Genomic DNA, 10,873 nt, shown 5'->3' with positions numbered 1-10,873 from the left:
TTTGATTCCTTTAGACTTTAGATTCAAGATTTAATATGAATATATGCATTAATAAAAACTCATTACTATTTTAATACTAGTTATGCTGCTGTTGATGCACTGATGAAAGCCAGATAGCTAGATCAGTGTTTAGTTAGTCGTAGTTGCCGGTGGGCTTAGGTCTAAAGGAATCCAAACTAGTTTTAAAAGGTTTGGATAGGTTAGGTTAGGTTAGAACATGAATAAGACGGGTGCCCGGCCACAGGCCGGTACCATAGGTTCAGTTCCGTTGTTTAAAAAAAAAATAACAAAAAACAAAACGTACCAATACAAAGTACTCTTATTCATATTAGAAGATATTGTAAAATAACAATTAATTTAATTTTTTTTTTTTTTTTTCACTTACACATTAGGCCCGTCGCGCCGCGCCACTACTATATGGGGCGAAGGTGCGAAGTCGACGGCGACGACAAAGTACCGAGTCTAAGGAGTCTGATGGCGGCGCCACACAGTGGCGTTATGTCTCTATAAAAGTGGTGGTCTTTTATTATGTTATTTATTAATGGTACCTATCAGTATTGTACCCCGCACGGGGGGAAAGGTACGGGTAGGTAGTGACGAAAAATAACGATACGGGACTCTTACGAGGTCTCGTAATCGGAATGAGTTTCTGCGACTACCATTGTTTGTCGCGGGTAACGGGGAATCAGGGTTCGATTCCGGTGAGGGAGCCTGAGAAACTGCTACCGCTTCCAAGGAAGGCAGCAGGCGCGCAAATTACCCACTCCCTGAACGGGGGGGAGGTACGGGTAGGTAGTGACGAAAAATAACGATACGGGACTCTTACGAGGTCTCGTAATCGGAATGAGTTTCTGCGACTACCATTGTTTGTCGCGGGTAACGGGGAATCAGGGTTCGATTCCGGTGAGGGAGCCTGAGAAACTGCTACCGCTTCCAAGGAAGGCAGCAGGCGCGCAAATTACCCACTCCCTGCACGGGGGGGGAGGTACGGGTAGGTAGTGACGAAAAATAACGATACGGGACTCTTACGAGTTCTCGTCATCGAATAATCAATACACGAACTGCCCACACACTTGTAAATATAGACGCGCAAGATCGTTACACGAACCGCTTACCATTATAGTAAAGTACTATGCAAACACACATAACATATACGCAATAAGGGAACTTTAAATTGGAGATTTTACCCTACCACACCCGTCTGTCTCATTCTGAAAACTATTCAAAATAATTGCTATTTTTCATTCTCATTCAAATATAAATAATAGTAAATAATATATAATTTTTAACGGAACTGAACCCAAGTGCCCGGCCTGCGGCCGGCCACCCCTCATATACATGTTCTAACCTAACCTAACCTAAATCTAGTTTTGATTCCTTTAGACTTTAGATTCAAGATTTAATATGAATATATGCATTAATAAAAACTCATTACTATTTTAATACTAGTTATGCTGCTGTTGATGCACTGATGAAAGCCAGATAGCTAGATCAGTGTTTAGTTAGTCGTAGTTGCCGGTGGGCTTAGGTCTAAAGGAATCCAAACTAGTTTTAAAAGGTTTGGATAGGTTAGGTTAGGTTAGAACATGAATAAGACGGGTGCCCGGCCACAGGCCGGTACCATAGGTTCAGTTCCGTTGTTTAAAAAAAAAATAACAAAAAACAAAACGTACCAATACAAAGTACTCTTATTCATATTAGAAGATATTGTAAAATAACAATTAATTTAATTTTTTTTTTTTTTTTTCACTTACACATTAGGCCCGTCGCGCCGCGCCACTACTATATGGGGCGAAGGTGCGAAGTCGACGGCGACGACAAAGTACCGAGGCTAAGGAGTCTGATGGCGGCGCCACACAGTGGCGTTATGTCTCTATAAAAGTGGTGGTCTTTTATTATGTTATTTATTAATGGTACCTATCAGTATTGTACCCCGCACGGGGGGGAGGTACGGGTAGGTAGTGACGAAAAATAACGATACGGGACTCTTACGAGGTCTCGTAATCGGAATGAGTTTCTGCGACTACCATTGTTTGTCGCGGGTAACGGGGAATCAGGGTTCGATTCCGGTGAGGGAGCCTGAGAAACTGCTACCGCTTCCAAGGAAGGCAGCAGGCGCGCAAATTACCCACTCCCTGAACGGGGGGGAGGTACGGGTAGGTAGTGACGAAAAATAACGATACGGGACTCTTACGAGGTCTCGTAATCGGAATGAGTTTCTGCGACTACCATTGTTTGTCGCGGGTAACGGGGAATCAGGGTTCGATTCCGGTGAGGGAGCCTGAGAAACTGCTACCGCTTCCAAGGAAGGCAGCAGGCGCGCAAATTACCCACTCCCTGAACGGGGGGGAGGTACGGGTAGGTAGTGACGAAAAATAACGATACGGGACTCTTACGAGGTCTCGTAATCGGAATGAGTTTCTGCGACTACCATTGTTTGTCGCGGGTAACGGGGAATCAGGGTTCGATTCCGGTGAGGGAGCCTGAGAAACTGCTACCGCTTCCAAGGAAGGCAGCAGGCGCGCAAATTACCCACTCCCTGCACGGGGGGGGAGGTACGGGTAGGTAGTGACGAAAAATAACGATACGGGACTCTTACGAGTTCTCGTCATCGAATAATCAATACACGAACTGCCCACACACTTGTAAATATAGACGCGCAAGATCGTTACACGAACCGCTTACCATTATAGTAAAGTACTATGCAAACACACATAACATATACGCAATAAGGGAACTTTAAATTGGAGATTTTACCCTACCACACCCGTCTGTCTCATTCTGAAAACTATTCAAAATAATTGCTATTTTTCATTCTCATTCAAATATAAATAATAGTAAATAATATATAATTTTTGACTGAACTGAACCCAAGTGCCCGGCCCGCGGCCGGGCACCCCTCATATACATGTTCTAACCTAACCTAACCTAAATCTAGTTTTGATTCCTTTAGACTTTAGATTCAAGATTTAATATGAATATATGCATTAATAAAAACTCATTACTATTTTAATACTAGTTATGCTGCTGTTGATGCACTGATGAAAGCCAGATAGCTAGATCAGTGTTTAGTTAGTCGTAGTTGCCGGTGGGCTTAGGTCTAAAGGAATCCAAACTAGTTTTAAAAGGTTTGGATAGGTTAGGTTAGCTTAGAACATGAAAAGGACGGGTGCCCGGCCACAGGCCGGTACCATAGGTTCAGTTCCGTTGTTTAAAAAAAAAATAACAAAAAACAAAACGTACCAATACAAAGTACTCTTATTCATATTAGAAGATATTGTAAAATAACAATTAATTTAATTTTTTTTTTTTTTTTTTCACTTACACATTAGGCCCGTCGCGCCGCGCCACTACTTTATGGGGCGAAGGTGCGAAGTCGACGGCGACGACAAAGTACCGAGTCTAAGGAGTCTGATGGCGGCGCCACACAGTGGCGTTATGTCTCTATAAAAGTGGTGGTCTTTTATTATGTTATTTATTAATGGTACCTATCAGTATTGTACCCCGCACGGGGGGGAGGTACGGGTAGGTAGTAACGAAAAATAACGATACGGGACTCTTACGAGGTCTCGTAATCGGAATGAGTTTCTGCGACTACCATTGTTTGTCGCGGGTAACGGGGAATCAGGGTTCGATTCCGGTGAGGGAGCCTGAGAAACTGCTACCGCTTCCAAGGAAGGCAGCAGGCGCGCAAATTACCCACTCCCTGCACGGGGGGGGAGGTACGGGTAGGTAGTGACGAAAAATAACGATACGGGACTCTTACGAGTTCTCGTCATCGAATAATCAAAACACGAACTGCCCACACACTTGTAAATATAGACGCGCAAGATCGTTACACGAACCGCTTACCATTATAGTAAAGTACTATGCAAACACACATAACATATACGCAATAAGGGAACTTTAAATTGGAGATTTTACCCTACCACACCCGTCTGTCTCATTCTGAAAACTATTCAAAATAATTGCTATTTTTCATTCTCATTCAAATATAAATAATAGTAAATAATATATAATTTTTGACTGAACTGAACCCAAGTGCCCGGCTACAGGCCGGGCACCCCTCATATACATGTTCTAACCTAACCTAACCTAAATCTAGTTTTGATTCCTTTAGACTTTAGATTCAAGATTTAATATGAATATATGCATTAATAAAAACTCATTACTATTTTAATACTAGTTATGCTGCTGTTGATGCACTGATGAAAGCCAGATAGCTAGATCAGTGTTTAGTTAGTCGTAGTTGCCGGTGGGCTTAGGTCTAAAGGAATCCAAACTAGTTTTAAAAGGTTTGGATAGGTTAGGTTAGGTTAGAACATGAATAAGACGGGTGCCCGGCCACAGGCCGGTACCATAGGTTCAGTTCCGTTGTTTAAAAAAAAAATAACAAAAAACAAAACGTACCAATACAAAGTACTCTTATTCATATTAGAAGATATTGTAAAATAACAATTAATTTAATTTTTTTTTTTTTTTTTTCACTTACACATTAGGCCCGTCGCGCCGCGCCACTACTATATGGGGCGAAGGTGCGAAGTCGACGGCGACGACAAAGTACCGAGTCTAAGGAGTCTGATGGCGGCGCCACACAGTGGCGTTATGTCTCTATAAAAGTGGTGGTCTTTTATTATGTTATTTATTAATGGTACCTATCAGTATTGTACCCCGCACGGGGGGGAGGTACGGGTAGGTAGTAACGAAAAATAACGATACGGGACTCTTACGAGGTCTCGTAATCGGAATGAGTTTCTGCGACTACCATTGTTTGTCGCGGGTAACGGGGAATCAGGGTTCGATTCCGGTGAGGGAGCCTGAGAAACTGCTACCGCTTCCAAGGAAGGCAGCAGGCGCGCAAATTACCCACTCCCTGCACGGGGGGGGAGGTACGGGTAGGTAGTGACGAAAAATAACGATACGGGACTCTTACGAGTTCTCGTCATCGAATAATCAAAACACGAACTGCCCACACACTTGTAAATATAGACGCGCAAGATCGTTACACGAACCGCTTACCATTATAGTAAAGTACTATGCAAACACACATAACATATACGCAATAAGGGAACTTTAAATTGGAGATTTTACCCTACCACACCCGTCTGTCTCATTCTGAAAACTATTCAAAATAATTGCTATTTTTCATTCTCATTCAAATATAAATAATAGTAAATAATATATAATTTTTGACTGAACTGAACCCAAGTGCCCGGCCTGCGGCCGGGCACCCCTCATATACATGTTCTAACCTAACCTAACCTAAATCTAGTTTTGATTCCTTTAGACTTTAGATTCAAGATTTAATATGAATATATGCATTAATAAAAACTCATTACTATTTTAATACTAGTTATGCTGCTGTTGATGCACTGATGAAAGCCAGATAGCTAGATCAGTGTTTAGTTAGTCGTAGTTGCCGGTGGGCTTAGGTCTAAAGGAATCCAAACTAGTTTTAAAAGGTTTGGATAGGTTAGGTTAGGTTAGAACATGAATAAGACGGGTGCCCGGCCACAGGCCGGTACCATAGGTTCAGTTCCGTTGTTTAAAAAAAAAATAACAAAAAACAAAACGTACCAATACAAAGTACTCTTATTCATATTAGAAGATATTGTAAAATAACAATTAATTTATTTATTTTTTTTTTTTTTCACTTACACATTAGGCCCGTCGCGCCGCGCCACTACTATATGGGGCGAAGGTGCGAAGTCGACGGCGACGACAAAGTACCGAGTCTAAGGAGTCTGATGGCGGCGCCACACAGTGGCGTTATGTCTCTATAAAAGTGGTGGTCTTTTATTATGTTATTTATTAATGGTACCTATCAGTATTGTACCCCGCACGGGGGGGAGGTACGGGTAGGTAGTGACGAAAAATAACGATACGGGACTCTTACGAGGTCTCGTAATCGGAATGAGTTTCTGCGACTACCATTGTTTGTCGCGGGTAACGGGGAATCAGGGTTCGATTCCGGTGAGGGAGCCTGAGAAACTGCTACCGCTTCCAAGGAAGGCAGCAGGCGCGCAAATTACCCACTCCCTGCACGGGGGGGAGGTACGGGTAGGTAGTGACGAAAAATAACGATACGGGACTCTTACGAGTTCTCGTCATCGAATAATCAAAACACGAACTGCCCACACACTTGTAAATATAGACGCGCAAGATCGTTACACGAACCGCTTACCATTATAGTAAAGTACTATGCAAACACACATAACATATACGCAATAAGGGAACTTTAAATTGGAGATTTTACCCTACCACACCCGTCTGTCTCATTCTGAAAACTATTCAAAATAATTGCTATTTTTCATTCTCATTCAAATATAAATAATAGTAAATAATATATAATTTTTGACTGAACTGAACCCAAGTGCCCGGCTACAGGCCGGGCACCCCTCATATACATGTTCTAACCTAACCTAACCTAAATCTAGTTTTGATTCCTTTAGACTTTAGATTCAAGATTTAATATGAATATATGCATTAATAAAAACTCATTACTATTTTAATACTAGTTATGCTGCTGTTGATGCACTGATGAAAGCCAGATAGCTAGATCAGTGTTTAGTTAGTCGTAGTTGCCGGTGGGCTTAGGTCTAAAGGAATCCAAACTAGTTTTAAAAGGTTTGGATAGGTTAGGTTAGGTTAGAACATGAATAAGACGGGTGCCCGGCCACAGGCCGGTACCATAGGTTCAGTTCCGTTGTTTAAAAAAAAAATAACAAAAAACAAAACGTACCAATACAAAGTACTCTTATTCATATTAGAAGATATTGTAAAATAACAATTAATTTAATGTTTTTTTTTTTTTTTCACTTACACATTAGGCCCGTCGCGCCGCGCCACTACTATATGGGGCGAAGGTGCGAAGTCGACGGCGACGACAAAGTACCGAGTCTAAGGAGTCTGATGGCGGCGCCACACAGTGGCGTTATGTCTCTATAAAAGTGGTGGTCTTTTATTATGTTATTTATTAATGGTACCTATCAGTATTGTACCCCGCACGGGTAGGTAGTGACGAAAAATAACGATACGGGACTCTTACGAGGTCTCGTAATCGGAATGAGTTTCTGCGACTACCATTGTTTGTCGCGGGTAACGGGGAATCAGGGTTCGATTCCGGTGAGGGAGCCTGAGAAACTGCTACCGCTTCCAAGGAAGGCAGCAGGCGCGCAAATTACCCACTCCCTGAACGGGGGGGAGGTACGGGTAGGTAGTGACGAAAAATAACGATACGAGACTCTTACGAGGTCTCGTAATCGGAATGAGTTTCTGCGACTACCATTGTTTGTCGCGGGTAACGGGGAATCAGGGTTCGATTCCGGTGAGGGAGCCTGAGAAACTGCTACCGCTTCCAAGGAAGGCAGCAGGCGCGCAAATTAACCACTCCCTGCACGGGAGGGGGAGGTACGGGTAGGTAGTGACGAAAAATAACGATACGGGACTCTTACGAGTTCTCGTCATCGAATAATCAATACACGAACTGCCCACACACTTGTAAATATAGACGTGCAAGATCGTTACACGAACCGCTTACCATTATAGTAAAGTACTATGCAAACACACATAACATATACGCAATAAGGGAACTTTAAATTGGAGATTTTACCCTACCACACCCGTCTGTCTCATTCTGAAAACTATTCAAAATAATTGCTATTTTTCATTCTCATTCAAATATAAATAATAGTAAATAATATATAATTTTTGACTGAACTGAACCCAAGTGCCCGGCCTGCGGCCGGGCACCCCTCATATACATGTTCTAACCTAACCTAACCTAAATCTAGTTTTGATTCCTTTAGACTTTAGATTCAAGATTTAATATGAATATATGCATTAATAAAAACTCATTACTATTTTAATACTAGTTATGCTGCTGTTGATGCACTGATGAAAGCCAGATAGCTAGATCAGTGTTTAGTTAGTCGTAGTTGCCGGTGGGCTTAGGTCTAAAGGAATCCAAACTAGTTTTAAAAGGTTTGGATAGGTTAGGTTAGGTTAGAACATGAATAAGACGGGTGCCCGGCCACAGGCAGGTACCATAGGTTCAGTTCCGTTGTTTAAAAAAAAAATAACAAAAAACAAAACGTACCAATACAAAGTACTCTTATTCATATTAGAAGATATTGTAAAATAACAATTAATTTAATTTTTTTTTTTTTTTTTCACTTACACATTAGGCCCGTCGCGCCGCGCCACTACTATATGGGGCGAAGGTGCGAAGTCGACGGCGACGACAAAGTACCGAGTCTAAGGAGTCTGATGGCGGCGCCACACAGTGGCGTTATGTCTCTATAAAAGTGGTGGTCTTTTATTATGTTATTTATAAATGGTACCTATCAGTATTGTACCCCGCACGGGGGGGAGGTACGGGTAGGTAGTGACGAAAAATAACGATACGGGACTCTTACGAGGTCTCGTAATCGGAATGAGTTTCTGCGACTACCATTGTTTGTCGCGGGTAACGGGGAATCAGGGTTCGATTCCGGTGAGGGAGCCTGAGAAACTGCTACCGCTTCCAAGGAAGGCAGCAGGCGCGCAAATTACCCACTCCCTGCACGGGGGGGAGGTACGGGTAGGTAGTGACGAAAAATAACGATACGGGACTCTTACGAGTTCTCGTCATCGAATAATCAATACACGAACTGCCCACACACTTGTAAATATAGACGCGCAAGATCGTTACACGAACCGCTTACCATTATAGTAAAGTACTATGCAAACACACATAACATATACGCAATAAGGGAACTTTAAATTGGAGATTTTACCCTACCACACCCGTCTGTCTCATTCTGAAAACTATTCAAAATAATTGCTATTTTTCATTCTCATTCAAATATAAATAATAGTAAATAATATATAATTTTTGACTGAACTGAACCCAAGTGCCCGGCCTGCGGCCGGGCACCCCTCATATACATGTTCTAACCTAACCTAACCTAAATCTAGTTTTGATTCCTTTAGACTTTAGATTCAAGATTTAATATGAATATATGCATTAATAAAAACTCATTACTATTTTAATACTAGTTATGCTGCTGTTGATGCACTGATGAAAGCCAGATAGCTAGATCAGTGTTTAGTTAGTCGTAGTTGCCGGTGGGCTTAGGTCTAAAGGAATCCAAACTAGTTTTAAAAGGTTTGGATAGGTTAGGTTAGGTTAGAACATGAAAAGGACGGGTGCCCGGCCACAGGCCGGTACCATAGGTTCAGTTCCGTTGTTTAAAAAAAAAATAACAAAAAACAAAACGTACCAATACAAAGTACTCTTATTCATATTAGAAGATATTGTAAAATAACAATTAATTTAATTTTTTTTTTTTTTTTTTCACTTACACATTAGGCCCGTCGCGCCGCGCCACTACTATATGGGGCGAAGGTGCGAAGTCGACGGCGACGACAAAGTACCGAGTCTAAGGAGTCTGATGGCGGCGCCACACAGTGGCGTTATGTCTCTATAAAAGTGGTGGTCTTTTATTATGTTATTTATAAATGGTACCTATCAGTATTGTACCCCGCACGGGGGGGAGGTACGGGTAGGTAGTGACGAAAAATAACGATACGGGACTCTTACGAGGTCTCGTAATCGGAATGAGTTTCTGCGACTACCATTGTTTGTCGCGGGTAACGGGGAATCAGGGTTCGATTCCGGTGAGGGAGCCTGAGAAACTGCTACCGCTTCCAAGGAAGGCAGCAGGCGCGCAAATTACCCACTCCCTGAACGGGGGGGAGGTACGGGTAGGTAGTGACGAAAAATAACGATACGGGACTCTTACGAGGTCTCGTAATCGGAATGAGTTTCTGCGACTACCATTGTTTGTCGCGGGTAACGGGGAATCAGGGTTCGATTCCGGTGAGGGAGCCTGAGAAACTGCTACCGCTTCCAAGGAAGGCAGCAGGCGCGCAAATTACCCACTCCCTGCACGGGGGGGGAGGTACGGGTAGGTAGTGACGAAAAATAACGATACGGGACTCTTACGAGTTCTCGTCATCGAATAATCAATACACGAACTGCCCACACACTTGTAAATATAGACGCGCAAGATCGTTACACGAACCGCTTACCATTATAGTAAAGTACTATGCAAACACACATAACATATACGCAATAAGGGAACTTTAAATTGGAGATTTTACCCTACCACACCCGTCTGTCTCATTCTGAAAACTATTCAAAATAATTGCTATTTTTCATTCTCATTCAAATATAAATAATAGTAAATAATATATAATTTTTGACTGAACTGAACCCAAGTGCCCGGCCTGCGGCCGGCCACCCCTCATATACATGTTCTAACCTAACCTAACCTAAATCTAGTTTTGATTCCTTTAGACTTTAGATTCAAGATTTAATATGAATATATGCATTAATAAAAACTCTTTACTATTTTAATACTAGTTATGCTGCTGTTGATGCACTGATGAAAGCCAGATAGCTAGATCAGTGTTTAGTTAGTCGTAGTTGCCGATGGGCTTAGGTCTAAAGGAATCCAAACTAGTTTTAAAAGGTTTGGATAGGTTAGGTTAGGTTAGAACATGAATAAGACGGGTGCCCGGCCACAGGCCGGTACCATAGGTTCAGTTCCGTTGTTTAAAAAAAAAATAACAAAAAACAAAACGTACCAATACAAAGTACTCTTATTCATATTAGAAGATATTGTAAAATAACAATTAATTTAATTTTTTTTTTTTTTTTTTCACTTACACATTAGGCCCGTCGCGCCGCGCCACTACTATATGGGGCGAAGGTGCGAAGTCGACGGCGACGACAAAGTACCGAGTCTAAGGAGTCTGATGGCGGCGCCACACAGTGGCGTTATGTCTCTATAAAAGTGGTGGTCTTATATTATGTTATTTATAAATG

Source organism: Pararge aegeria, chromosome 13 (assembly GCF_905163445.1).
Source record: "Pararge aegeria chromosome 13, ilParAegt1.1, whole genome shotgun sequence".
In the NCBI taxonomy this organism is placed as follows: Eukaryota; Metazoa; Arthropoda; class Insecta; order Lepidoptera; family Nymphalidae; genus Pararge; species Pararge aegeria.
Note: the sequence above shows the minus strand (reverse complement) of the source record.